Source organism: Aulostomus chinensis, chromosome 4, assembly GCF_037954235.1.
Source record: "Aulostomus chinensis isolate RoL2024-O1b breed Wild chromosome 4, RoL_Achi_v1.0, whole genome shotgun sequence".
Classification (NCBI taxonomy): domain Eukaryota; kingdom Metazoa; phylum Chordata; class Actinopteri; order Syngnathiformes; family Aulostomidae; genus Aulostomus; species Aulostomus chinensis.
Genome location: NC_141323.1, coordinates 20,812,177 through 20,839,428, shown reverse-complemented (window position 1 = coordinate 20,839,428; position 27,252 = coordinate 20,812,177). Strand labels below are relative to the sequence as shown.

General features: G+C 44.3%; 2 long non-coding RNA genes, 22 other non-coding genes and 3 pseudogenes across 25 annotated transcripts in view; all 27 read right to left on the bottom strand.

Moving 5' to 3' along the window:
• Window positions 1-11,909, bottom strand: part of LOC147263056 (uncharacterized) — a 33,380-nt gene extending 21,471 nt beyond the window's left edge. Inside the window, exons 1-3 of one of the 2 annotated variants that reach the window (XR_015112605.1) lie at window positions 11,788-11,909; window positions 11,446-11,559; window positions 11,230-11,302 (exon numbers count right to left, since the gene is read on the bottom strand). This is a non-coding gene — a long non-coding RNA (uncharacterized LOC147263056). Of the gene's footprint in view, window positions 1-11,016; window positions 11,303-11,445; window positions 11,560-11,787 lie in introns of those variants that run through there. The other variant, XR_015112604.1, reaches the window with a different exon arrangement.
• LOC147262968 (uncharacterized) overlaps window positions 1-27,252 on the bottom strand; it is a 355,221-nt gene that overhangs the window by 139,540 nt on the left and 188,429 nt on the right. The gene's annotated exons all lie outside the window — the stretch shown is intronic.
• Window positions 108-226, bottom strand: LOC147263080 (5S ribosomal RNA; annotated as a pseudogene).
• On the bottom strand, window positions 537-655 carry LOC147263079 (5S ribosomal RNA). The gene has a single exon (XR_015114518.1). It is a non-coding gene; the product is annotated as a 5S ribosomal RNA (ribosomal RNA).
• Window positions 965-1,083, bottom strand: LOC147263078 (5S ribosomal RNA). The gene has a single exon (XR_015113657.1). It is a non-coding gene; the product is annotated as a 5S ribosomal RNA (ribosomal RNA).
• LOC147263077 (5S ribosomal RNA) lies at window positions 1,394-1,512 on the bottom strand. Its single transcript, XR_015112752.1, has one exon. It is a non-coding gene; the product is annotated as a 5S ribosomal RNA (ribosomal RNA).
• On the bottom strand, window positions 1,822-1,930 carry LOC147263076 (5S ribosomal RNA; annotated as a pseudogene).
• LOC147263075 (5S ribosomal RNA) lies at window positions 2,240-2,358 on the bottom strand. The gene has a single exon (XR_015113656.1). It is a non-coding gene; the product is annotated as a 5S ribosomal RNA (ribosomal RNA).
• LOC147263074 (5S ribosomal RNA) lies at window positions 2,669-2,777 on the bottom strand (annotated as a pseudogene).
• LOC147263073 (5S ribosomal RNA) lies at window positions 3,087-3,205 on the bottom strand. Its single transcript, XR_015113655.1, has one exon. It is a non-coding gene; the product is annotated as a 5S ribosomal RNA (ribosomal RNA).
• Window positions 3,516-3,634, bottom strand: LOC147263072 (5S ribosomal RNA). Its single transcript, XR_015113272.1, has one exon. It is a non-coding gene; the product is annotated as a 5S ribosomal RNA (ribosomal RNA).
• On the bottom strand, window positions 3,944-4,062 carry LOC147263071 (5S ribosomal RNA). The gene has a single exon (XR_015113653.1). It is a non-coding gene; the product is annotated as a 5S ribosomal RNA (ribosomal RNA).
• LOC147263070 (5S ribosomal RNA) lies at window positions 4,373-4,491 on the bottom strand. Its single transcript, XR_015114186.1, has one exon. It is a non-coding gene; the product is annotated as a 5S ribosomal RNA (ribosomal RNA).
• On the bottom strand, window positions 4,803-4,921 carry LOC147263069 (5S ribosomal RNA). Its single transcript, XR_015114444.1, has one exon. It is a non-coding gene; the product is annotated as a 5S ribosomal RNA (ribosomal RNA).
• LOC147263068 (5S ribosomal RNA) lies at window positions 5,232-5,350 on the bottom strand. Its single transcript, XR_015112955.1, has one exon. It is a non-coding gene; the product is annotated as a 5S ribosomal RNA (ribosomal RNA).
• On the bottom strand, window positions 5,660-5,778 carry LOC147263067 (5S ribosomal RNA). The gene has a single exon (XR_015113652.1). It is a non-coding gene; the product is annotated as a 5S ribosomal RNA (ribosomal RNA).
• On the bottom strand, window positions 6,089-6,207 carry LOC147263066 (5S ribosomal RNA). Its single transcript, XR_015114075.1, has one exon. It is a non-coding gene; the product is annotated as a 5S ribosomal RNA (ribosomal RNA).
• On the bottom strand, window positions 6,519-6,637 carry LOC147263065 (5S ribosomal RNA). Its single transcript, XR_015114443.1, has one exon. It is a non-coding gene; the product is annotated as a 5S ribosomal RNA (ribosomal RNA).
• On the bottom strand, window positions 6,948-7,066 carry LOC147263064 (5S ribosomal RNA). Its single transcript, XR_015114765.1, has one exon. It is a non-coding gene; the product is annotated as a 5S ribosomal RNA (ribosomal RNA).
• Window positions 7,377-7,495, bottom strand: LOC147263063 (5S ribosomal RNA). Its single transcript, XR_015113651.1, has one exon. It is a non-coding gene; the product is annotated as a 5S ribosomal RNA (ribosomal RNA).
• Window positions 7,806-7,924, bottom strand: LOC147263062 (5S ribosomal RNA). Its single transcript, XR_015114512.1, has one exon. It is a non-coding gene; the product is annotated as a 5S ribosomal RNA (ribosomal RNA).
• Window positions 8,234-8,352, bottom strand: LOC147263061 (5S ribosomal RNA). Its single transcript, XR_015112773.1, has one exon. It is a non-coding gene; the product is annotated as a 5S ribosomal RNA (ribosomal RNA).
• LOC147263060 (5S ribosomal RNA) lies at window positions 8,664-8,782 on the bottom strand. Its single transcript, XR_015114201.1, has one exon. It is a non-coding gene; the product is annotated as a 5S ribosomal RNA (ribosomal RNA).
• LOC147263059 (5S ribosomal RNA) lies at window positions 9,092-9,210 on the bottom strand. Its single transcript, XR_015115219.1, has one exon. It is a non-coding gene; the product is annotated as a 5S ribosomal RNA (ribosomal RNA).
• On the bottom strand, window positions 9,520-9,638 carry LOC147263058 (5S ribosomal RNA). The gene has a single exon (XR_015115160.1). It is a non-coding gene; the product is annotated as a 5S ribosomal RNA (ribosomal RNA).
• On the bottom strand, window positions 9,948-10,066 carry LOC147263057 (5S ribosomal RNA). Its single transcript, XR_015113382.1, has one exon. It is a non-coding gene; the product is annotated as a 5S ribosomal RNA (ribosomal RNA).
• Window positions 24,851-24,923, bottom strand: trnar-acg (transfer RNA arginine (anticodon ACG)). The gene has a single exon. It is a non-coding gene; the product is annotated as a tRNA-Arg (tRNA).

Below are 27,252 nucleotides of genomic sequence, written 5' to 3'. Positions count from 1 at the left end.
CATTCCAAAGCTGCAGAGGGCGCTTCAAGAAAAGGTGTGTGAGGGAAGCTCGCTCATGCTGGTCCCCAAAGACTCAAAGCGGCCCTTTCCTCACAATGAAACAAAAAAGCTTACAGCACCTGGTATTCCCAGGCGGTCTTCCATCCAAGTACTAACCAGGCCCGACCCTGCTAAGCTTCCGAGATAAGACGAGATCGGGCGTGTTCAGAGTGGTATGGCCGTAAGCCCTTGACTCTCACACACATGGGCTCTATATCCATTTCACTCACTTTACAACCTCAAAAAAAATGTGATGTGCAACAGCCTCACGGTCTTTTTACACACCAAATAGTTGTCCTGTCAATACAAAGAAAAAAATGTTGATGTCATCTAGAGAAAAGTACTGCATCTGCAATCTGTCTACTTCAAATTACACACTGCATGACATTCCATTCGAAAGCTGTGGAGGGCACTTCAAGAAAAGGTGTGTGAGGGAAGCTCGCTCATGCTGGTCCCCAAAGACTCAAAGCTGCCCTTTCCTCACAAAGAAATAAAAAAGCTTACAGCACCTGGTATTCCCAGGCAGTCTTCCATCCAAGTACTAACCAGGCCCGACCCTGCTTAGCTTCCGAGATCAGACGAGATCGGGCGTGTTCAGAGTAGTATGGCCATAAGCCTTTGACTCTGACACACATGGGCTCTATATCCATTTCACAAACTTTACAACCTCAGAAAAAAAGTGATGCGCAACAGCCTCAGGGTCTTTTCACACGCCAAATTGGTGTCCTGTCAATAAAAAAAAAGAATGTTGATGTCATCGAGAGAAAAGTACTGCATCTGCCATCTGTCTTCTTCAAATTAACCACTGCATGAAATTCCATTCCAAAGCTGCAGAGGGCCCTTCAAGAAAAGGTGTGTGAGGGAAGCTCGCTCATGCTGGTCCCCAAAGTCTCAAAGCGGCCCTTTCCTCACAATGAAACAAAAAAGCTTACAGCACCTGGTATTCCCAGGCGGTCTTCCATCCAAGTACTAACCAGGCCCGACCCTGCTAAGCTTCCGAGATCAGACGAGATCGGGCGTGTTCAGAGTGGTATGGCCGTAAGCCCTTGACTCTCACACACATGGGCTCCATATCCATTTCACTCACTTTACAACCTCAAAAAAAATGTGATGTGCAACAGCCTCAAGGCCTTTTTACACACCAAATAGTTGTCCTGTCAATACAAAGAAAAGAATGTTGATGTCATCTAGAGAAAAGTACTGCATCTGAAATCTGTCTACTTCAAATTACACACTGCATGACATTCCATTTGAAAGCTGTGGAGGGCGCTTCAAGAAAAGGTGTGTGAGGGAAGTTCGCTCATGCTGGTCCCCAAACACTCAAAGCTGCCCTTTCCTCACAATGAAACAAAAAAGCTTACAGCACCTGGTATTCCCAGGCGGTCTCCCATCCAAATACTAACCAGGCCCGACCCTGCTTAGCTTCCGAGATCAGACGAGATCGGGCGTGTTCAGAGTGGTATGGCCGTAAGCCCTTGACTCTGACACACATGGGCTCTATATCCATTTCACACAATTTACAACCTCAGAAAAAAAGTGAAGTGCAACAGCCTCAGGGTCTTTTCACACGCCAAATAGGTGTCCTGTCAATAAAAGAAAAGAATGTTGATGTCATCTAGAGAAAAGTACTGCATCTGCAATCTGTCTACTTCAAATTAACCACTGCATGACATTCCATTCCAAAGCTGTGGAGGGCGCTTCAAGAAAAGGTGTGTGAGGGAAGCTCGCTCATGCTGGTCCCCAAAGACTCAAAGCTGCCCTTTCCTCACAAAGAAATAAAAAAGCTTACAGCACCTGGTATTCCCAGGCGGTCTTCCATCCAAGTACTAACCAGGCCCGACCCTGCTTAGCTTCCGAGATCAGGCGTGTTCAGAGTGGTATGGCCATAAGCCTTTGACTCTGACACACATGGGCTCTATATCCATTTCACACAATTTACAACCTCAGAAAAAAAGTGATGCGCAACAGCCTCAGGGTCTTTTCACACGCCAAATCGGTGTCCTGTCAATAACAGAAAAGAATGTTGATGTCATCTAGAGAAAAGTACTGCATCTGCCATCTGTCTTCTTCAAATTAACCACTGCATGACATTCCATTCCAAAGCTGTGGAGGGCGCTTCAAGAAAAGGTGTGTGAGGGAAGCTCGCTCATGCTGGTCCCCAAAGACTCAAAGCGGCCCTTTCCTCACAATGAAACAAAAAAGCTTACAGCACCTGGTATTCCCAGGCGGTCTTCCATCCAAGTACTAACCAGGCCCGACCCTGCTAAGCTTCCGAGATCAGACGAGATCGGGCGTGTTCAGAGTGGTATGGCCGTAAGCCCTTGACTCTCACACACATGGGCTCTATATCCATTTCACTCACTTTACAACCTCAAAAAAAATGTGATGTGCAACAGCCTCACGGTCTTTTTACACACCAAATAGTTGTCCTGTCAATACAAAGAAAAAAATGTTGATGTCATCTAGAGAAAAGTACTGCATCTGCAATCTGTCTACTTCAAATTACACACTGCATGACATTCCATTCGAAAGCTGTGGAGGGCACTTCAAGAAAAGGTGTGTGAGGGAAGCTCGCTCATGCTGGTCCCCAAACACTCAAAGCTGCACTTTCCTCACAATGAAACAAAAAAGCTTACAGCACCTGGTATTTCCAGGCGGTCTCCCATCCAAGTACTAACCAGGCCCAACCCTGCTTAGCTTCCGAGATCAGGCGTGTTCAGAGTGGTATGGCCGTAAGCTCTTGACTCTCACACACATGGGCTCTATATCCATTTCACACACTTTACAACCTCAGAAAAAAAGTTATGCGCAACAGTCTCAGGGTCTTTTCACACGCCAAATCGGTGTCCTGTCAATAAAACAAAAGAATGTTGATGTCATTGAGAGAAAAGTACTGCATCTGCCATCTGTCTTCTTCAAATTAACCACTGCATGAAATTCCATTCCAAAGCTGCAGAGGGCCCTTCAAGAAAAGGTGTGTGAGGGAAGCTCGCTCATGCTGGTCCCCAAAGTCTCAAAGCGGCCCTTTCCTCACAATCAAACAAAAAAGCTTACAGCACCTGGTATTCCCAGGCGGTCTTCCATCCAAGTACTAACCAGGCCCGACCCTGCTAAGCTTCCGAGATCAGACGAGATCGGGCGTGTTCAGAGTGGTATGGCCGTAAGCCCTTGACTCTCACACACATGGGCTCTATATCCATTTCACTCACTTTACAACCTCAAAAAAAATGTGATGTGCAACAGCCTCACAGTCTTTTTACACACCAAATAGTTGTCCTGTCAATACAAAGAAAAGAATGTTGATGTCATCTAGAGAAAAGTACTGCATCTGCAATCTGTCTACTTCAAATTACACACTGCATGACATTCCATCGGAAAGCTGTGTAGGGCGCTTCAAGAAAAGGTGTGTGAGGGAAGCTCGCTCATGCTGGTCCCCAAACACTCAAAGCTGCCCTTTCCTCACAATGAAACAAAAAAGCTTACAGCACCTGGTATTCCCAGGCGGTCTCCCATCCAAGTACTAACCAGGCCCGACCCTGCTTAGCTTCCGAGATCAGACGAGATCGGGCGTGTTCAGAGTGGTATGGCCGTAAGCCCTTGACTCTCACACACATGGGCTCTATATCCATTTCACACAATTTACAACCTCAGAAAAAAAGTGATGCGCAACAGCCTCAGGGTCTTTTCACACGCCAAATCGGTGTCCTGTCAATAAAAGAAAAGAATGTTGATGTCATCGAGAGAAAAGTACTGCATCTGCCATCTGTCTTCTTCAAATTAACCACTGCATGAAATTCCATTCCAAAGCTGCAGAGGGCCCTTCAAGAAAAGGTGTGTGAGGGAAGCTCGCTCATGCTGGTCCCCAAAGACTCAAAGCGGCCCTTTCCTCACAATGAAACAAAAAAGCTTACAGCACCTGGTATTCCCAGGCGGTCTTCCATCCAAGTACTAACCAGGCCCGACCCTGCTAAGCTTCCGAGATCAGACGAGATCGGGCGTGTTCAGAGTGGTATGGCCGTAAGCCCTTGACTCTCACACACATGGGCTCTATATCCATTTCACTCACTTTACAACCTCAAAAAAAATGTGATGTTCAACAGCCTCACGGTCTTTTTACACACCAAATAGTTGTCCTGTCAATACAAAGAAAAAAATGTTGATGTCATCTAGAGAAAAGTACTGCATCTGCAATCTGTCTACTTCAAATTACACACTGCATGACATTCCATTCGAAAGCTGTGGAGGGCACTTCAAGAAAAGGTGTGTGAGGGAAGCTCGCTCATGCTGGTCCCCAAACACTCAAAGCTGCACTTTCCTCAAAATGAAACAAAAAAGCTTACAGCACCTGGTATTCCCAGGCGGTCTCCCATCCAAGTACTAACCAGGCCCAACCCTGCTTAGCTTCCGAGATCAGACGAGATCGGGCGTGTTCAGAGTGGTATGGCCGTAAGCCCTTGACTCTCACACACATGGGCTCTAAATCCATTTCACTCACTTTACAACCTCAAAAAAAAATGTGATGTGCAACAGCCTCACGGTCTTTTTACACACCAAATAGTTGTCCTGTCAATATCAAGAAAAGAATGTTGATGTCATCTCGAGAAAAGTACTGCATCTGCAATCTGTCTACTTCAAATTACACACTGCATGATATTCCATTCGAAAGCTGTGGAGGGCACTTCAAGAAAAGGTGTGTGAGGGAAGCTCGCTCATGCTGGTCCCCAAACACTCAAAGCTGCCCTTTCCTCACAATGAAACAAAAAAGCTTACAGCACCTGGAATTCCCAGGCGGTCTCCCATCCAAGTACTAACCAGGCTCGACCCTGCTTAGCTTCCAAGATCAGACGAGATCGGGCGTGTTCAGAGTGGTATGGCCGTAAGCCCTTGACTCTGACACACATGGGCTATATATCCATTTCACACACTTTACAAACCTCAGAAAAAAAGTGATGCGCAACAGCCTCAGGGTCTTTTCACACGCCAAATACGTGTCCTGTCAATAAAAGAAAAGAATGTTGATGTCATCGAGAGAAAAGTACTGCATCTGCCATCTGTCTTCTTCAAATTAACCACTGCATGACATTCCATTCCAAAGCTGCGAAGGGCGCTTCAAGAAAAGGTGTGTGAGGGAAGCTCGCTCATGCTGGTCCCCAAACACTCAAAGCTGCCCTTTCCTCACAATGAAACAAAAAAGCTTACAGCACCTGGTATTCCCAGGCGGTCTCCCATCCAAGTACTAACCAGGCCCGACCCTGCTTAGCTTCCGAGATCAGACAAGATCGGGCGTGTTCAGAGTGGTATGGCCGTAAGCCGTTGACTCTGACACACATGGGCTCTATATCCATTTCACACAATTTACAACCTCAGAAAAAAAGTGATGCGCAACAGCCTCAGGGTCTTTTCACACGCCAAATCGGTGTCCTGTCAATAAAAGAAAAGAATGTTGATGTCATCGAGAGAAAAGTACTGCATCTGCCATCTGTCTTCTTCAAATTAACCACTGCATGAAATTCCATTCCAAAGCTGCAGAGGGCCCTTCAAGAAAAGGTGTGTGAGGGAAGCTCGCTCATGCTGGTCCCCAAAGACTCAAAGCGGCCCTTTCCTCACAATGAAACAAAAAAGCTTACAGCACCTGGTATTCCCAGGCGGTCTTCCATCCAAGTACTAACCAGGCCCGACCCTGCTAAGCTTCCGAGATCAGACGAGATCGGGCGTGTTCAGAGTGGTATGGCCGTAAGCCCTTGACTCTCACACACATGGGCTCTATATCCATTTCACTCACTTTACAACCTCAAAAAAAATGTGATGTTCAACAGCCTCACGGTCTTTTTACACACCAAATAGTTGTCCTGTCAATACAAAGAAAAAAATGTTGATGTCATCTAGAGAAAAGTACTGCATCTGCAATCTGTCTACTTCAAATTACACACTGCATGACATTCCATTCGAAAGCTGTGGAGGGCACTTCAAGAAAAGGTGTGTGAGGGAAGCTCGCTCATGCTGGTCCCCAAACACTCAAAGCTGCACTTTCCTCAAAATGAAACAAAAAAGCTTACAGCACCTGGTATTCCCAGGCGGTCTCCCATCCAAGTACTAACCAGGCCCAACCCTGCTTAGCTTCCGAGATCAGACGAGATCGGGCGTGTTCAGAGTGGTATGGCCGTAAGCCCTTGACTCTCACACACATGGGCTCTAAATCCATTTCACTCACTTTACAACCTCAAAAAAAAATGTGATGTGCAACAGCCTCACGGTCTTTTTACACACCAAATAGTTGTCCTGTCAATATCAAGAAAAGAATGTTGATGTCATCTCGAGAAAAGTACTGCATCTGCAATCTGTCTACTTCAAATTACACACTGCATGACATTCCATTCGAAAGCTGTGGAGGGCACTTCAAGAAAAGGTGTGTGAGGGAAGCTCGCTCATGCTGGTCCCCAAACACTCAAAGCTGCCCTTTCCTCACAATGAAACAAAAAAGCTTACAGCACCTGGAATTCCCAGGCGGTCTCCCATCCAAGTACTAACCAGGCTCGACCCTGCTTAGCTTCCAAGATCAGACGAGATCGGGCGTGTTCAGAGTGGTATGGCCGTAAGCCCTTGACTCTGACACACATGGGCTATATATCCATTTCACACACTTTACAAACCTCAGAAAAAAAGTGATGCGCAACAGCCTCAGGGTCTTTTCACACGCCAAATACGTGTCCTGTCAATAAAAGAAAAGAATGTTGATGTCATCGAGAGAAAAGTACTGCATCTGCCATCTGTCTTCTTCAAATTAACCACTGCATGACATTCCATTCCAAAGCTGCGAAGGGCGCTTCAAGAAAAGGTGTGTGAGGGAAGCTCGCTCATGCTGGTCCCCAAAGACTCAAAGCGGCCCTTTCCTCACAAAGAAACAAAAAAGCTTACAGCATCTGGTATTCCCAGGCGGTCTTCCATCCAAGTACTAACCAGTCCCGACCCTGCTTAGCTTCCGAGATCAGACGAGATCGGGCGTGTTCAGAGTGGCATGGCCGTAAGCTCTTGACTCTCACACACATGGGCTCTATATCCATTTCACACACTTTACAACCTCAAAAAAAATGTGATGTGCAACAGCCTCACGGTCTTTTTACACACCAAATAGTTGTCCTGTCAATACAAAGAAAAGAATGTTGATGTCATCGAGAGAAAAGTACTGCATCTGCCATCTGTCTTCTTCAAATTAACCACTGCATGAAATTCCATTCCAAAGCTGCAGAGGGCGCTTCAAGAAAAGGTGTGTGAGGGAAGCTCGCTCATGCTGGTCCCCAAAGACTCAAAGCGGCCCTTTCCTCACAATGAAACAAAAAAGCTTACAGCACCTGGTATTCCCAGGCGGTCTTCCATCCAAGTACTAACCAGGCCCGACCCTGCTAAGCTTCCGAGATCAGACGAGATCGGGCGTGTTCAGAGTGGTATGGCCGTAAGCCCTTGACTCTCACACACATGGGCTCTATATCCATTTCACTCACTTTACAACCTCAAAAAAAATGTGATGTGCAAAAGCCTCACGGTCTTTTTACACACCAAATAGTTGTCCTGTCAATACAAAGAAAAAAATGTTGATGTCATCTAGAGAAAAGTACTGCATCTGCAATCTGTCTACTTCAAATTACACACTGCATGACATTCCATTCGAAAGCTGTGGAGGGCACTTCAAGAAAAGGTGTGTGAGGGAAGCTCGCTCATGCTGGTCCCCAAAGACTCAAAGCTGCCCTTTCCTCACAAAGAAATAAAAAAGCTTACAGCACCTGGTATTCCCAGGCGGTCTTCCATCCAAGTACTAACCAGGCCCGACCCTGCTTAGCTTCCGAGATCAGACGAGATCGGGCGTGTTAAGAGTAGTATGGCCATAAGCCTTTGACTCTGACACACATGGGCTCTATATCCATTTCACACAATTTACAACCTCAGAAAAAAAGTGATGCGCAACAGCCTCAGGGTCTTTTCACACGCCAAATCGGTGTCCTGTCAATAAAAGAAAAGAATGTTGATGTCATCTAGAGAAAAGTACTGTATCTGCCATCTGTCTTCTTCAAATTAACCACTGCATGACATTCCATTCCAAAGCTGTGGAGGGCGCTTCAAGAAAAGGTGTGTGAGGGAAGCTCGCTCATGCTGGTCCCCAAACACTCAAAGCTGCCCTTTCCTCACAATGAAACAAAAAAGCTTACAGCACCTGGTATTCCCAGGCGGTCTCCCATCCAAGTACTAACCAGGCCCGACCCTGCTTAGCTTCCGAGATCAGACGAGATCGGGCGTGTTCAGAGTGGTATGGCCGTAAGACCTTGACTCTCACACACATGGGCTCTAAATCCATTTCACTCACTTTACAACCTCAAAAAAAAATGTGATGTGCAACAGCCTCACGGTCTTTTTACACACCAAATAGTTGTCTTGTCAATATCAAGAAAAGAATGTTGATGTCATCTCGAGAAAAGTACTGCATCTGCAATCTGTCTACTTCAAATTACACACTGCATGACATTCCATTCGAAAGCTGTGGAGGGCGCTTCAAGAAAAGGTGTGTGAGGGAAGCTCGCTCATGCTGGTCCCCAAACACTCAAAGCTGCCCTTTCCTCACAATGAAACAAAAAAGCTTACAGCACCTGGTATTCCCAGGCGGTCTCCCATCCAAGTACTAACTAGGCCCGACCCTGCTTAGCTTCCAAGATCAGACGAGATCGGGCGTGTTCAGAGTGGTATGGCCGTAAGCCCTTGTCTCTGACACACATGGGCTCGATATCCATTTCACACACTTTACAACCTCAGAAAAAAAGTGATGCGCAACAGCCTCAGGGTCTTTTCACACGCCAAATACGTGTCCTGTCAATAAAAGAAAAGAATGTTGATGTCATCGAGAGAAAAGTACTGCATCTGCCATCTGTCTTCTTCAAATTAACCACTGCATGACATTCCATTCCAAAGCTGCGAAGGGCGCTTCAAGAAAAGGTGTGTGAGGGAAGCTCGCTCATGCTGGTCCCCAAAGACTCAAAGTGGCCCTTTCCTCACAAAGAAACAAAAAAGCTTACAGCATCTGGTATTCCCAGGCGGTCTTCCATCCAAGTACTAACCAGTCCCAACCCTGCTAAGCTTCCGAGATCAGACGAGATCGGGCGTGTTCAGAGTGGTATGGCCGTAAGCCCTTGACTCTGACACACATGGGCTCTATATCCATTTCACACACTTTAAAACCTCAGAAAAAAAGTGATGCGCAAAAGCCTCAGGGTCTTTTCACACGCCAAATCGGTGTCCTGTCAATAAAAGAAAAGAATGTTGATGTCATCGAGAGAAAAGTACTGCATCTGCCATCTGACTTCTTCAAATTAACCACTGCATGAAAATCCATTCCAAAGCTGCAGCGGGCGCTGCAAGAAAAGGTGTGTGAGGGAAGCTCGCTCATGCTGGTCCCCAAAGACTCAAAGCGGCCCTTTCCTCACAATGAAACAAAAAAGCTTACAGCACCTGGTATTCCCAGGCGGTCTTCCATCCAAGTACTAACCAGGCCCGACGCTGCTTAGCTTCCGAGATCAGACGAGATCGGGCGTGTTCAGATTAGTATGGCCATAAGCCTTTGACTCTGACACACATGGGCTCTATATCCATTTCACACAATTTACAACCTCAGAAAAAAAGTGATGCGCAACAGCCTCAGGGTCTTTTCACACGCCAAATCGGTGTCCTGTCAATAAAAGAAAAGAATGTTGATGTCATCGAGAGAAAAGTACTGCATCTGCCATCTGTCTTCTTCAAATTAACCACTGCATGAAATTCCATTCCAAAGCTGCAGAGGGCGCTTCAAGAAAAGGTGTGTGAGGGAAGCTCGCTCATGCTTGTCCCCAAAGACTCAAAGCGGCCCTTTCCTCACAATGAAACAAAAAAGTTTACAGCACCTGGTATTCCCAGGCGGTCTTCCATCCAAGTACTAACCAGGCCCGACCCTGCTTAGCTTCCGAGATCAGACGAGATCGGGCGTGTTCAGAGTGGTATGGCCGTAAGCCCTTGACTCTGACACACATGGGCTCTATATCCATTTCACACAATTTACAACCTCAGAAAAAAAGTGATGCGCAACAGCCTCAGGGTCTTTTCACACGCCAAATCGGTGTCCTGTCAATAAAAGAAAAGAATGTTGATGTCATCGAGACAAAAGTACTGCATCTGCCATCTGTCTACTTCAAATTAACCACTGCATGACATTCCATTCCAAAGCTGTGGAGGGCGCTTCAAGAAAAGGTGTGTGAGGGAAGCTCGCTCATGCTGGTCCCCAAACACTCAAAGCGGCCCTTTCCTCACAATGAAACCAAAAAGCTTACAGCAACTGGTATTTCCAGGCGGTCTCCCATCCAAGTACTATCCAGGCCCGAACCTGCTTAGTTTCCGCGATCAGACGAGTTCAGAATGGTATGGCCGTAAGCCCCTGACTCTGACACACATGGGCTCTATATCCATTTCACACACTTTACAACCTCAGAAAAAAAGTGATGCGCAACAGCCTCAGGGACTTTTCACACGCCAAATAGGTGTCCTGTCAATATAAAGAAAAGAATGTTGATGTCATCTAGAGAAAAGTACTGCATCTGCCATCTGTCTTCTTCAAATTACACGCTGCATGACATTCAATTTCAAAGCTGCGGAAAGGCGCTTCAAGAAGAAGTGCGTGAGGGAAGCTCGCTCATGCTGGTCCCCAAAGACTCAAAGCTGCCCTTTCCTCAAGCTGAAGTTAAAAGAATTGCAAATTAATCCTTCACAGGTACTTGTTCACAGAGATGGATGAAATAAAAATTGAATATATTCTAGTATTATAAAAATACAATGAACAAAATTATTAACAATGAGTAAGAGGATTTTCAAAACAAAACAAACAGTGTCTTTCTTGGTTCTGAACTTTCGTTTCACTGAAAATAAAAATCTTTTTTAGTTGGATAGTTTCACATAAAATACCCTCAAGTCATCCTTTACACCTCAATTGTAAGGAAAAAAAGTTTCCTCTACAAAAGATAACCCTTTTGTTTTTTTAAAATATACATCATATTTAATCCCTTTCAGAATCCTTAAGTTACCTTCTAAACCGGTATTCTTTAATTTACAACAACTAAAACTCAATATTTTACCTGTGGGCACACACACATTCATATGAAACACCTTAAATTTAATTTTTACCTGTTTCAGGCCTGTTTATTGAAGCTCGTGTGCGGTCGGGGCTTCACAACTGTAATGGCCGCTTCACTCGCAGCTGAGCACACAATAAAAGCAAGTGCATGTGTATGTTAGTCCTCAAAAATCCAGGGTTTTATTAGAAGGGGGAGAACGGGAATGGAGGATGAGAGTCTGAATGGTAATGGCAATGGCGGTGGAAGTCACAATCCAAACACTCACACGCAATGGCGGGACAGCGAAAGTCACGAAGAAGAAAACACAGCAGGACAGGGCACAGCAGAACAGCAGAGCCATCGGATGGAAACCCGTCTCTCTCTCTCCAATGTCCGTCTCCTTCAAGCATATTATCTTAATTTAGCCACAATTATCAAACATTATCTCGTGTCGAATTCGCATTACCTTTACTTTCGCTCCAAACATATTACAACGCTAAAGCTACGATCTGCAGGCACATTAGCACGGAATGCTATCCCTAGCTAGCACGTCGCAAACCATGTACACATCCAGTCTCTTTTCACTATAACAGTTAGATAAAGCGCAAATACAGGCATAAATATTCACCTCTCGAAGGTCACACAGAAGTTTATATCAGGACCACCAGTCGTCGACCTCCAAAATAAACTTAAATGCTCTCCACACAAACGATGCCTCCCCTCTTAACTCTCTGATCATTGCCTCTGTTTCTCTCCCCATGCGCGCTAACTACTCACCTCACAAACCTGCGCCACTAGTCCCACCCCTTACACAGTAACTTTCCTCTCATTGGCTTTTGCGGTCTTAATACACCCAAAGATAAGACAGGAATGAAATGATTGACAGGTAACAATTGAGGTTACATATAAACACGGCTTCTTCCCCTCTCCTTATTCTCAGATCACTGATCTTTTACAGACTCAGAGAACTTAAAGACCTTTATATGAATTTATTTTTTAACTGTAAATAGTTTTACTTTTTAAATGTTACATATTATATTTATGCTTTTAACCTGCTCACATTATAACCAATTTTAAAGATCAAGAACTCTATTTATTTTTGAACTTTTTAACACATCTCTTTCTGCTTTTTATGCGATGTAATTTATTTGATTTTTGTACAGGGCTACGTGTTGTATGATAACAAGAGTGTATATTGTTTACAATGTGTTACAGTCAATGGGTGGCACGGTGGTACCGTTGTTAACAGTGTCGCCTCAAAGCAAGTTCAAGTCCTGGCTCGAGCACAGGTTCTTTCTGTGTGGTGTGTGCATGTTCTCTCCGTGCCTGCGTGGGTATTCTGTCTGCAATGGACTGGCTACCTGTCCAGGGTGAAACCTGCCTCTCACCTGAAAGCCACTGGGAAAGGCTCCAGCCTCCCCCTGCAACCCTTAACAGAAATAAGCTGGGATGCATGGAAGTATAGAAAGCGGATACAATGAAGCGCATACAAATTTTTCGAATGCACGAAAAAGTCTCACCTTTTGTTTTTTTCATATTGGTTAGTTTGGAAGCATGGAATTTCTGACAAAGCCTAAGTTTGTATTGTTTATTCACTGATTTTTCTGACAATTTACAAACAAAGCTTTCAAAACTGAGAGGACAAGCAGTGGTGTTTAAGATCAACACCCAACATGGGGCTTGAACCAACAACCCTGAGACTAAGAGTCTCATGCTCGACTGACTGAGCTAATCAGGTTACGTCAGTGTAAGTCCCATAGCATGAAGCGGTCAGAGTGAGAGACTCACAGTCCTGTGAGTGATCACCCACCCATCTATCCATCCATCCATCCATCCATCCATCCGTCCGTCCATCCATCCATCCATTTTTCCGCTTATCCTGTTAAGTGTCACAGGGTGGGGCTGGAGCCTATCCCAGAGGGGACATTACCTTGGACAGGTCAGTGGTCCATCGCAGTCCACCGCAGCCAACAAATATTGACAGACAACCATTCACACTCACAGCCATACCTACAGTCAATTTAGAGTTGCATTTCCATTTGCATGTCTTTGGACTGTGGAAGGAAGCTGGAGTACCTGGAGAGAACCAGCACAGGGAAAACATGCAGACACTCTCAGGATTTATTCCAATGAAGCGCCTAAAAAAGGAGTGTTGGAACTCACTCAGATGAATGAGACATTATAAGCCATCAAATATATACATGTAGATATAGTGTTGGAGATCCAAAAAAACAGGGAGAAAAGAGAAGAGAAGAAGAAGAAGAAAAAAACAGCTTCTTTGACCAGATAACATAGTTGTCTATTTCAATGTTTGAGGTCTGAAAAAATAACTGATTAACTGTGAAATGTGATGGACAGGCAAGTACTTACTAGGATCAGGGCAGCTGGAAGATAGGCTCCTGCATCTGTAGGCAATATCAGAGACAAAGAAAAATCAACACAAATGAGCAGGCACTTGAACGATGCTAAAACCACTCTTTTTTAAACAAATACAACCACAGCTCCTGATCTATGGCCTTAAGTACACTGTAATCATGCCATCAGACAGACTCATGCCAGAGCAGTAGCCTAGCACAAGATGGAGGAACGTAATTGCATGTAAACACAGTCAGTGTGCACTCATCTTAATATGAACCGACTTAACTGTTGTGTGACACGTATATTGTGTGTACTGTAAAATGGTTCAGACTATCAGAAAGCTTCATGAATTCACAGGCAAAATACAGATGTCGCACACATTAATTTGTGGAGGCTCGAGATGTAAAAAGTAAAGTCAACTCTCTGTGTTTTTTGGATTAATTTGCAAGCATTTTCAACATTTTGGCTAGCTGCTAAATCTGGCTAGCATGATGTGCACCGAGTGTAATTATCAATGCAAATGTGGCAGGATGAGAGGTCCCATCCTAGCAGTGAGACTGGTTGGTGATGCCTGACTTGGCTTGTACCATCATTAGCCAACCAGTGTGAGGCGCTGCTCTATAAATAGGGGCAGCATCTACCTGGTCAATCTCTTGCTCTTGGGGTCCGCGGTCCTCCCACTTCCTGGTCACCTCGCTTCCGCCTCTGATCGCCTCACGTCTGCCTTCTCGCCACCGTCTGTGTTGGTATGTAGCAGTAGCTCCCTGTAGCTCGTGTTGCATGCTGATCATGCACGTTTTTCATATTCACGTGTTTAATTGTAGGCGTCCGGCTTTTGGGACACGGTCCCTTAATCGCCGCTAGTGGGGAAACACCCCCCCCCCCCCCCCCCGCCGATCTGACGTGCAGAGGCTGTTCGCCACAGCATACTAGCTGTGAAACCCTTTGCTCTGCATGCATGCGATCTACACCTGATTGGCACAGCTGGTGAGCCGTGACACTGAGGAAGAACTAGCTGCTGCTTTGATACCGGGCGCTGTCTTGCCAGACTATCCTGCTTTGCCAGATGCTCCTGCTTTGCTCTGGCTGCTGTTTGCTACAGACTACCCTGCTTTGCTCTGGCTGCTGTTTTGCTACAGACTACCCTGCTTTGCTCTGGCTGCTGTTTGGCTACAGACTACCCTGCTTTGCTCTGGCTGCTGTTTGGCTACAGACTACCCTGCTTTGCTCTGGCTGCTGTTTGGCTACAGACTACCCTGCTTTGCTCTGGCTGTTTGGCTACAGACTACCCAGCTTTGCTCTGGCTGTTTGGCTACAGACTACCCAGCTTTGTTACAGGCTCCTGCTCTATTAGCCTGCTCTGCTACTAGCCTGTTCTGCGACCTACTGGCCATCTACACATGTTTTGCTTGTTTGTTTGTTCACTGTTTACTGTGTTCACTGGAGTGCTCTGCTTCTGTGTTAATGAATTGGAATCCGCTGTGTGTTGAACTGGAGGTTGTTGCAGTAATTCACCTTGTTTAACCAGGGTCTGCCAGATCCTGATGTCCACCGTGTGGCGCCACTGAACTGTACTTCATGGTGCTCTGAAGGTTTGGATCTGCATTGTTTCCCATTCCTCCGCTTGGGCTTCAGGGTGTAGCAAGCTGCTGGACGGCTATCCGTTAGCTCCCTGGTCTAGCAATGGAGAAATGAACTCGTTTCTGGTTATTTTGGGTTGTATTATTTTTCCTTGCTAATTTGTGTTTAATAATTAAATCTTGTTTCTCGAATTAATTTTTAAATTGTGGTTTGAGTTTGGTTCTGGTTTGTGTTTTTTTTTTTTTAGTTTTGGTGTTAAATTATAATTCTTGTCATTTCGTTTCAGGTACTGGAAGCTCACGGTCCTGGCGTCGCTTTTCCTCTTGTGTGCTGTGCACCCCTGTTTTGCTTTAATCATGTGTTTTTAAATGTGATGTCCCAATTGATCAGGGTGTCTTCTGCCTTGGGATCCCTCACCCCCACTGGTAAGCTCCAGACTTGTTTAGATTCATTCTTGTTCTCTTTTTAATCTGCTGGCCTGTTTACAATAAAATATTTTTGTCATGGAACCACGTCTCCTGCCAATTAGTAAATGAACCTGTGAGTGCCTTTTGGTCGGTACGTTAACTATTTCCTTGGGCGAAATTCCCAAGGTGGCGTTGTCCGGCTTTGGTCACTATTATATTTTAATAAGTGCACCCCCCACTCGTGTGTCGCCACACAAACTGGAAACTTCACTTAGCCTCCACTGGCCTACAGACTTTGCGCCAGTGTCTACAATAAATGCAATCGCTACTCACCAAATGACTGAGATTGAGATGGATGATAACCAAGGCTCTGGCCTCACGTGCAGATCAGGAGATTCTCCTTGCGTCCATCAGGCAAAGATACTGTTTTATTTACAGTGAAGTACTGTATTTTAGCATTACAGCATAGTTCTGTTAAACAGTCATGGGGTGTAATTTAACAGATTCCTATTAGAATTAACAGCAAAGTACTGTATTTTTATAAACAGGGTGATACTGTTGAAATCTTGTAGTACACTGCAAGCAATTGCTGTAAATGTACAAGTCCCACCGCTTTCATAAAATTCATCACTGGATTCAGGACGACCCCTGCTACTCGGCTGCGGTGGGCGGGAGGAGGCTCAGGCCCAAACAACGCTGACTGCAGCTTTAATTTAATCCTAGGTTGATGTAATACTCTGATAAATCAGTGGTATTTATTTCATGATTTTCACAGGAATAAATTAAGAATAAAATGCCAGTTCATGGTTAAGCTAAAATTTACATAAATAAGTATTTGTTATGAAGAAGATATTAAAATATTTGTTTAAAATTTAACTTTCAAAAAAACATCATTTCATGGGGTGTGAATGTCTTTCAAAAATGTTAAAGTAATTCTATTACGTTAGGTTACGTGCGTGAGTTCATGACCTTTAGTGTTTACACTTCCGGGAGAAACGAGCGCGAGGAAGGAGCATCGTGTGAATGGCGTAACGTTATCGGAGTTTGGAGACTGTGTGTCGTCGGAGAGGAGTTTTTATCGGTAACGGACTGTGAACTGTAATTGACCGACGTGATCGGAGTGCGTGAGTCGGATTCTCCGCCACCGATTGTGTTTTGAGCACCAGGCAAGTCCAGTTACAGAAGCTAGCGGGAGCTAGGCTAACGCTGTCCACGCTGAAGGGAGACGCCGCTGCACGGACGGGACAGGAGCTTCGGATAGTCGCCTCTGGAGAGAGTCGTTAATGGAGGACGCGTCACTGCTGCCGAAGGAGTCGGAGGATGTGCCGCTGCTGCCGAATCACGGAGGTCTGTTGCTGCGGGCTGCTGCGAGCGGGACGGTTGCTGCCACAACGAGCGAGGGATGCATCGGCTGCGGTCCGGTATTGTTGACTTCACCGACACACGGGGGGATCTGGTAAAGGTTTCCATCATGAGCTCCAATTAAAGCGGGCCAACGAAAGTAAACATGAGTGCACTCGAAATAAAATTAGACAGTTGAAAAAAAGACAAACAATATACCCCGGGGTTCTTTTTATTTTCTATAGTCTTGTTTATTCAAGGTTTGAATGTGTTTTTCTGCAAGCTTTTAATACATTTTCTAAACTGAAATCTTGTGTTGGTTTCATTGAATTTGTGTGTTGTTACTGAAGCTTTTCAGCAGAGTTTAAAGGTCAAGTGTACTCCCCATAGCCTCCATTTGAATATTTAAGAGTGAGAATCATACATTGCCCTAGATTGATATTAATTATTCCAGATGGGACTTTTACCATACAAGATATTTGAAATGAGTTAGTGTTCCCTGTAAGCCTAAGGTGGGTTTTAATATTGGAGCCGGTGGTAAAAGGGTTACATTTAGAAATCTAAACCCCTGCTACCATGAGCACACATGGAAATAAAGACTCAACTGACCGCTCGGTCTACTTCAGCTAGCACACTGAACAATACTGTTGTTTACTTGCTAGCTGATAAGTGAGCAGCTGATGTTTGCAATAACATTGAAATAAACTAAAAATAGAGTCAATAACTCAAATCCTATCACCACCAAAGGAGCCACGTCTTTAACACTTCAATCTCATAGCGACTCCTCAGGATTTCTTCTTCTCTCCATTGCATTTTGTAGGAGGCTCCTGCCGGTCCACACTGCCTTCCCCCTAACAGATTCAGCTACTGAGACTAAAGTTCGTTAGTGAGCTCAATGCATAAAAGTGACGTAATATTTGTTGAAAACTAAATAGGCGTGAAGCTGTAACCTCACATGAACACTTGAAGTCTAGATTTCAGCTGCATGTGAAGAAATCAGCATAAAATCCTTGTGTTGGTGTTTAAACCTGGACTACCAGAACCAGGCTAAGAGGTGTTTGTCTGTTAGCTGTGAAGCAAACTGAAACATGAAGGCTTTGAGGGTTTGTTCTCAACACAAAGAAAGATTCAATGCTCAAACTGCCAACTCTGTAAAAACAAAACATTTTTACAAATCTCAGTTTATTTCTTCATGAAGATCTTAATGAGGCAATCAGCACCAGAGCACTAAAGTTAAAATTAGTAACACCGTCACGAACGATGGATTTATTTGACCCAATGTAGTTTTCCTGATCAAATATAGTTTTCATCAAAATATATATTTTTTTATAATTATTTCCCAATATGCAACGTCACATAAATAAAAAATGGAGGACCCTATAAAATGACCTGACGTCAGTGTTCAAGGGTGAAGTCATTTTTGGAATGAAGAAGAGTTCATCCAGCTTTTTTTGCCTCGTGTCTCTGAACCAGCTCATTTGTTGTGTCCACGCTGTTCCGTGTTTAACATGTTTTATGTAACATGAATAACATATTAATATACAAATATATACATGACATAAATTATATATAGACACAGATAAACATCAATAACCAGTGAGAGAAGTCATGTGATTCTCCGACCTCTCTAAGCTGCATCGCAGTGCTGGAGGAGTGCTGACATCATCATTTATGGTTCCTTGCTGGATGAAGGCCTAAACTATGGAGTGAAATCTACTGCCTTGAACTCACTCTTCATTTCTGCTCAGGCTTTTCCTGCCAGCAAGGCAGTGGCAAGAAAAGCAGTCAGCTGATGTCCACAGCTCAACATGAGAAGGACACATTTCTTTTGAAGAAAAAACATTTCAAGGAGTTTTTCCTGCCAATACAGGACAACACCCACTCACAAACCAGTGCTGGACAAGTTCCTTCAAAGCTGTAATGCCTTATTTCTTACTTGTTACTGTCATTTTAAAATAATTGGTTCCATTACGATTGTGTCTGCCAGCACTTGGTGACTGTACAGGAGGTCTGGGGACCGCAGGGCCACAACAAGCCCATTTCCTCAACTCTCCATTGAGTACAGAGGTCCCCAAGTATGGACCAGTGAGGATAAATGTGATAGTGTAGAAGTCCTTTTGTTCTTCAACTTGTCCAACTTGATGGTGAGTCTCCTTTTATCAAGGATTACTGAATGCTTGTGTTATTTATGGCATTGTTAACACTTTATAAACCCTTCATTCAGAGCTGTAAAGAACCTTTAACCTCATATCCCAGACATCAAAGTGGGCCACTAACCGGTGAGATGAAGCTATGCTATGCTGCTACATTCTGAAGAGGTAAAGTAGCAGGTTCTGAGAGTGATGGCTAACCTGGATGTGTTCATCTCCTACTTTAATATCAGCGTCCCAACTTGGAGCTCTGACCACCTCCAGCTTTTTGTTCCTGTTTCTGCTTCAGTCAACAGGGAACTCAAACCTGCAATAGAATCATCAACAACAATGGAATAGAAAACAGAGGAAGACAAAATATCATAAACTTACAAAGCTGAGAAATGTTCATGAAGAATAAATGCACACATTATGATTGAGGCCAGAAAGTAAAACTCCACACCAAATGTATTTTGACATGTAGGGATAATGAACTTGAATGTGTTGAAATAGCAGATGAATGAATCCACTATCACAAGATGGCGTCACAGATCTCACCATCAAGTTGGACCAGTTGAAGAACAAACAGACTTCTCCACGATCACATTTATCCTCACTGGTCCGTACTTGGGGACCTCTGTACTAAATGGAGAGTTGAGGAAATGGGCTTGTTGTGGCCCTGCGGTCCCCAGACCTCCTGTACAGTCACCAAGCGCTGGCAGACACAATCGTAATGGAACCAATTATTTTAAAATGACAGTAACAAGTAAGAAATAAGGCATTACAGCTTTGAAGGAACTTGTCCAGCACTGGTTTGTGAGTGGGTGTTGTCCTGTATTGGCAGGAAAAACTCCTTGAAATGTCATGCAAGTTTTTTCTTAAAAAGAATTGTGTAAAACATTCATTAACATCCAGGCCCAAAGACAAGAGAGGGCAACGCTCCAGGAGTCTTTGATCTCTGAATGCTGAGCATTGATCTCCTGCTTCAGTCTTTGATCTCTGACTGATCCGCCGAAACTAATCAAAGGATCACATCAGCATATTGGTCCAGTCTACAGATGGTGATTTTACCAAGTGCACTACAGCAGTCCTTGTTGCTGTCTGCTGTTGTGTCACAGCAAAGTAAGGAAACAGCCTGACGGTCCTCAGGAGGAAATTCAACAACCTCCAAAGATGGAGGTGAATCTAGACCTGCTCATGTTTTCTGTCCTTGATGAACTTGACAAACACACCACATGTCACACACTCTACAGTTTCAATCTGTTGAGAACATGAAACGTGTGGCCCCAGTGACCCTGCATGAAATTTTTGTCCAATTCAAATTTTGATTCATGACCCAGAACCACTCAAAACCCCAGAAAAATAAAGGTTTGGGTGCATTAAAGACATAAATAATAACATCATCATGTTTCAAGGGGGCTGCAGGGTGGTGCAGTGGTTAGCACTGTGGCCTCACAGCAAGAAAGTTCTGGGTTCGAGTACCGGCTCGGGCGCAGTATCTTCTTGTGTAGAGTCTGCAAGTTCTCCCCGTGCCTGTGTGGGTTCTCTCTGGTATTCCGGCTTCCTCCCACAGTCTAAAGACGTGCAATTTGGGGAAAAGGCTGATTGGATTCTCTAAATTGACTGTAGGTATGAATGTGAGTGTGAATGGTTGTTTGTCCCTGTATGTTGTCCCTGTGATGGACTGGTGACTGGTCCAGGGTGAACGCTGCCTTTTGCCCGTAGACACTGGGATAGGCTCCAGCTCCCCCCCGAGACCCTGAACAGGAATAAGTGGAAGAAGATGAATGAATGTTTCAAGGTTTTCTTCCCTCAAATCTCAAGGTCAAGCTGCATTATTTGCAGTGCTCATTAGCAGGGGAATTAGCTCCAATGGTAGAGTGCTAGCTTAGCATGTGAGAGGTAGAGGGATCCATGCCCTCATTCTCCAGAATACTTCAGCTTGTTCTGTTGATCAGAGGAGCTGCTGTGTGATGAATGCTGATGTTTGTCCACTGCTGTGATAAAGTGTCACCCTGTTACTGTTACTGACCATTTCAGCTAATTCCCCTGCTAATGAGCACAGCAGATAATGCAGCTTGACCTTCATGCATGGTTGGATGAGCGTCACCAGGTGAAGCTTCTCTGGTTGACCAACATGTGGAATCTCTTTCAATACTCCAGTGGTGGTTTAAGTGATGAAAATATGGATTAGTCACTGGAAGTGTGTGTGTGTGTTTAAAAAGGCAAAAAAACCTTTTTTCAGCAATAGAACTTTAATACAAACACAAAATGAAAAGCAGAAAAGGCCAGAATCCAAAATATGGATTTACAGAGGAAGCGTGCTGGGCCCAGAACCCAGAGGTTGATGGATCAAAACCATCCTCTACTAAAAGAAGGGAATAAAATAAACTTGGTTGTTTTGAAATGTGAATCTGTTAAAGAGGGGTGGAAATGGTGAGGTAGTCATTGTCCCTTTTGTTTTATTACAGAGACCTCATTGTTACTTAAATAATTTTAATTCTTTACTTGAAGATTCACGCTTTTTCGCTCAAAATGTATAAAACTTCTTGCATGTTGGTGCCCCATCACACACAACAGGTGCACTTGTACTCTTTTCACCTCTGACCCACAAACATTCATAGTCTTCCAGTGAACGTCCAATTATCTTCTGAAATCAGTGATGAATCTTTACCTGCTGAGACTCATTATCTCTGACTGTGACTAGCATGTGCTAGCAGAATACAGCACTCCTTCTTCATTGTCTGTCTTTGTCTCTGACCAGCTCTCCTGCTCTCTTTCCTCCTACCAGTCAAAGCAGACATCTTCGCCTACTGATCTTGGATCTGCTGCCTGTTCCTGCCTAGTAAAAGAAGGAACCAGCACCTGGTTCTACAGGCTGAATTAACTCCAGGACGTTGGCCAGCCGTGTCAGTTGAAACCTTATTTGTCCAAATAGAGAAAAAATTTGATCTGATTGTTAATGAAAGATGTCATCATGGCTTTGAAACTGTGGTTGGGGACAAGCCAACATGAGCACATTCATGGAAGAATAGCAATAAAAACAGGAAGTGTTAGTTAGCAAGTACTCACCAGTCTTTCACTATCATACATGAGTCTAGTGGAACAAAATGGCTGCTGCTGACTGTGCTGCCTGGTGGTGGATCACTCTTCACCATCCTCACAGGCCTTGATGGAACCAAAAAGGCGACTTCCTGGAGAAGATCTTCCAGGGGGTCCAGGTTAAAGCGGTGCCCCAGCTGGCACCAGGCACTGACCCAGGTCCTGCATGTGAGATACTGTCAGTTCTGTTCTGCCCTGCTCACAACCACAGGCTGGTGTTGAGGCCTGCAGCAACCAGGGCCCCAGTCACCAAGTGTATAAAGGCTGGTCATTGTGGCAGTGGGAGGAGTCAAAATGAAGACAGACCAATGTGAGCAGGACTTGACTGCAAAAGTAAGAAGAACTTGACCATGTTTCCTACAGTACCCAGGAGGCTTGGTAGTTGTTGAAGGAAGCTCCAAAAGCAAAGAGCAGTCAGCAGGATATAAAAAGAAAAGATCCAGACAATAAAACTACAAGTAGTAACAAGATGAAATACTAAAAGCTTTGGAAAGATACTCCAAGGTTTTATATACATTATTATATACACTACTATTCTCCATGACTCCTAAAGAGGGAAAGGAAAAATTAGAATGTGGATCAGATCAGCTGATTTCAGTGTTAAGTCCATCCCTCCATCCACTTTCTATTCTTATCCTTTAAGGGTCACGGGGGGGGGGGGGGGGGGGGGCATCTGTCTCATGCAACCTAAACTAAAACTTCAGTCAGATCAAATTCAGATTAAAGCAAGAGTTTCCAGATCAAAGTCAGAATTCCTGATGATGTCATCAGGGCTTTGACAGTACCTAGAATTCTGTCTTTGATCTCAGGAGGACATGAAAGAAACACAATTGAGGAAAGTATAAGAGAGCACATTCAGCTTCATTAGAAACACTTGAACTGTTGAACAGTAGAATTTGTTTGAAACAGTTTACAACACTGAGTGACAGGATTGAAGAGGGAAGATTTTTCTACTTAACATTTAATTCTAACTTAAAACTGGGGATGAACATTCTCAGTAGTTCATATACTAATATACAGAGTAAGTCATGTCATTCCCTTTTGGAAAAAAAAACAAGAGAAAAAACATGTGAAGCTCCTCCCCCCAGCTCCAGATGGTACAGACAGATATGAGAGTGACAAGGAAGCAAAGAAGTGTTGTGCTCCTCTCCAGTGCTCTTGTGTTGTTGTGTTCTTCTCAGCTCCATCATGAAGACGTGCTGGCAGTGGGCGCTGGTGGAAGTTTGCAGCTCTCACTGGAAAGTCCTGAGGCTCCTCCCATTCTGAAGCAGGCAGTTGCTCCTAGCCAGCCGACACTTTCCCTCTCTTGTGTAGGAGTGAAGAACAAAATCAAAATAAAGAATCATCACTCTTTCATTGGGGGAAATTTTTTCTCATTCTAAAAATTCAACAGCTTCTATCATTTCTTTTACAGAATATGTCAGTGATATACTCGGATTTTCTGTTGTGCTGTCAAATTAACTTTCATCGATGCTTCACACTTCAGGTGTGAAAGTTTTTCAGTGGGAAAGACATGAGAATGAGGACGAGGCTGATTGATACTCTAAACTGACTCTAGGTGTGACTGTGAGTGTGAATGGTTGTCTGTCTTTATGTGTTGGCCCTGCAATGGACTGGCGACCCCTCCAGGGTGAACCCACTTCACGCTGAAAGCTGGGGAGACAGGTCCCCCCACCCCACAACCCTTAACAGGATAAGTGGAAGAAAATGAATGGATGGATGGATGAATGGATGGATGGATGGATGGATGGATGGATGGATGGATGGATGGATGGATGGATGGATGGATGGATGGATGGGCTACAGTTCAGTCACTGTGTCTCTTGTTCCCACAGTGATTTGATGCATCCTACCAACACAGCAGGACTCACCAGGAGACAATGGATTGTCAGTCATTTTTCACTGACAGCGCTGGAGCCGGAGCCCACAAGGTCACAACTGGCATTGGTGGACTCCAGGATATGTTTGGACCTACAGAAATGCACAACCTGTTAATGACAACACTTTCATATATTTAGCCCTGCTCACAGATCTCTAATACAATTTTCAAGTCATACAACAGGTTCAATGTTGACCCTTCGACCACCGTTACACTGAAGCAGAGTTCAATGGCAGTGTTGCATATGTTGGGAGGAGCCTGTGGCTCTCGGTTCAGAGGATGATTTGAAGAATTTGTTGTTGCTGAACTGTTTATGCTTCAATTTCTGGACGTTCACTGGTGGAATGTTTGTGGGTCAGAGGTGAAAAGAGTACAACTGCACTTTTTTGTGTGATGGGGCACCAACATGCAAGAAGTTGTCAAACATTTCCAGCAAAACAGCATGAAAATTCAAGTTAAGAATTAAAATTATTTAATTCAGCGTTTAACTACCAGGCCTCTGGAATAAAACACAAGGAACAACTGACTACCTCACCATTGACTTCACACTGATAACCAGGAGGTAACGTGGTAGTCAGAGCAGCGATGCTCAGGTCTGTGGACTGAACAATGTCCTCTCATTCACACACACACCACTCTTTCATTGGGGCTCCTTTCTCCTTGTTCTGACACAGAAATTCAACAGCTTCTGTCATTTAGTTTACAGGAAATGTTGATGACACTCTGGGATTTCTTGTTCTCCTGCTGTCACTGTCAAGTGCCAGCTTAACATGTGAGAGGTAGCAGGATCCATGCATGTGTTCATGTTTACAGCAGACAAGGAGGAAACCTTGGAGGATGTCAGTGACTTTTAGCAGTGGTTCTCACTTCATCTTCTCAGTATAAAGTTTAAAGCGAGCTGGCCAGGAGTTGAACCTAGAATCTTCTGATCCGTAGTCAGACGCGTTATCCATTGCACCACCAGCCCTGTGAAGGAACTGCTATGTGTGTGTGCTTGGTTTTACAGAAAATCCCAACAACGTGGTGGCATTTTCAGGGGACACAATGGTGCAGTGGTCAGCACTGTGGCCTCACAGAGAGAAGGTTCAGCTCTCCTCTGTATTTGGTTGCGAGGAACCTGAATCAGTCCTCAGTGGAGCGGTGCTGCTGAGGCTGAGTGAGGCTTGAGTGAGGGACTGAGCAGGAGCAAACAGGTTCAAGCAGGTTCAGGCAAACTCCACTCAGTCCACCAACATCAAAGCAGAGGAACTGAGTTCATCTAACAAAATGGATTCATATCATCTCCACTTGGAATGCTCTGGAACTACAAGTACACTTAAAATGGCCGACTTAAGACAACAGAAGGAACTTTGAAGTAGATTTGATTTATTTAAGTCAGTGACAGTCATTTTTTTCAAGAATTTAGTTCAGGTAACTTCATTGTTTTACTAAGATGAGCTTTAATGTTATAACATTGAAACAAGATCTTCATGTGTTGATGGATCCATCACAAATATGAGCCTTCCCAGTCTGTCAGGTGGTAGAATTCAGTCAGCACCAATAACAGGAGAGTCAGAGTTTAGAAACCAAAGACAGACATTAAAGTCTCACATTAAAGTGTTATATCTTTGAAAATATACTGCAATACATGAAATATTATATTTCCATGGATGGAAACCTCGTTCTTATATTCTTTAATATACTGCAATAGTAATGGACCCTCTATGACCCTGTAGTGATGAATCTATCAAGGAGAACAAATTATTATAATCAGAGAATTTTGAAGTCAAGTTTGAGATCAGTTTGATCCTCTCTCCCTCCCTCTCTCTCTCTCTCCCTCTCTCTCTCTCTCTCTCTCTCTCTCTCTCTCTCTCTCTCTCTCTCTCAGGAGCTTTTAAATGAATATTTTAATAAAACGGAACAGGAGACTGAAGAGTGATCACTAAAACCCACAGGCTGAATGGGACATCTTTTAAAAATATTGAACCACTGAGTAAAACCATAGAAGCGCTCCTGTCTAGTCGGTGCTAACAAGTTAGCTGTTGAGTGAGTCCAGCTGTGCTGTCTAGGAATCCTGGTAAAAAGCCTCCACACATCAAACAGCTGGTGTGTTGGTGGATCTGTGGATCCTGCTGGAAGAAGCAGGATGGAGCTCTGAATGGTTCCTGTCTAAAAGAGCTTCTCTGTGCAGCTCCCATCAGCTCCTAAAAACAGGAAACCAGCAGATTCAGTGTTGAACAGTGGCATTAAAATGTTTCAAAAGCTGTCCTGTCCACCATTTGTTGGTGCAAAGACATTTAAAAACACCAGTTGAACATTTTCCAAAGTTTTCTGTGTAGGTTCTCATTCATCCAGGTCATCGTAGATCGAAGCGAAGTAAAATCTGGTCAACTGGACGTAAGTTTACGAACCGTAGTTTAAAACTTACGTCCAGTTGACCAGATTTTACTTCGCTTCGATTTTCCAAAGTTGCTCTCACCTTCTTTCAAACACCTGGAACGATTTCCTCCAAATCAAAAGAAACTGGTGAAAAAACAACAACAAAAAAACTCCTGGAGAATCAAACTCCACCCTCTGCTCCAACTGGACTTGGGACTTCAAATGACCTCCATTAAAAGCCTGCCTGCATCCCCATTCACTGACTGTTGTGCTGTGGGTCTCCTGGACAAACATGGCAGGGATCCTCTAGATCTCCAGCAGTTTAAAAAGAGCAGCTCTTTTAAAATGGGTTCTGGCTCCATTCAGGCTTAGAGAGCTGAGATTAAAATCACACATGAATAAAAGAGGGAACCCAAGAAAACAAGTCAGCGTGAAAGAGGAGCAGATTTTAAAACTCCTCATCATTTCCACCTCCAGGAGTGAAGCCTCCCGGGACCCAAGAGGCTCAAGCTGGCAGAGCTCTCACTCATTTCTCCACCACCTCACTAACCTGAGCTGTAGCATCTGAGAACAAATCAGTGACCCCCTTCAGTCCAGAGCCGACTCCACAAACTCTGCGCCCCACTTTACCCACAGCCAGCCGGCCTCCTCAACACTGCATGACACACGACGACTAAATTGAAGACTGAGGCGTCTCATCAAGAGATCTGTCACATGCGTCTGCTGTGGAGGGTCAATCTGTCCGTCCACATTCAGCTCATTGATGCAACGACTCTGCTATGATCAAACTACTCAGGATGAAACAGACCAATGTTGACATCAAGTAGCAACTCAGCAGCTGATCAACAGAGTCCTAAGCACCAGTAGAGCCTGTTCATCGTCCCTGGGGGATCTTAAAATTCTTTCTTTGATCTCACCTTGATTTCTCAATGATTTTT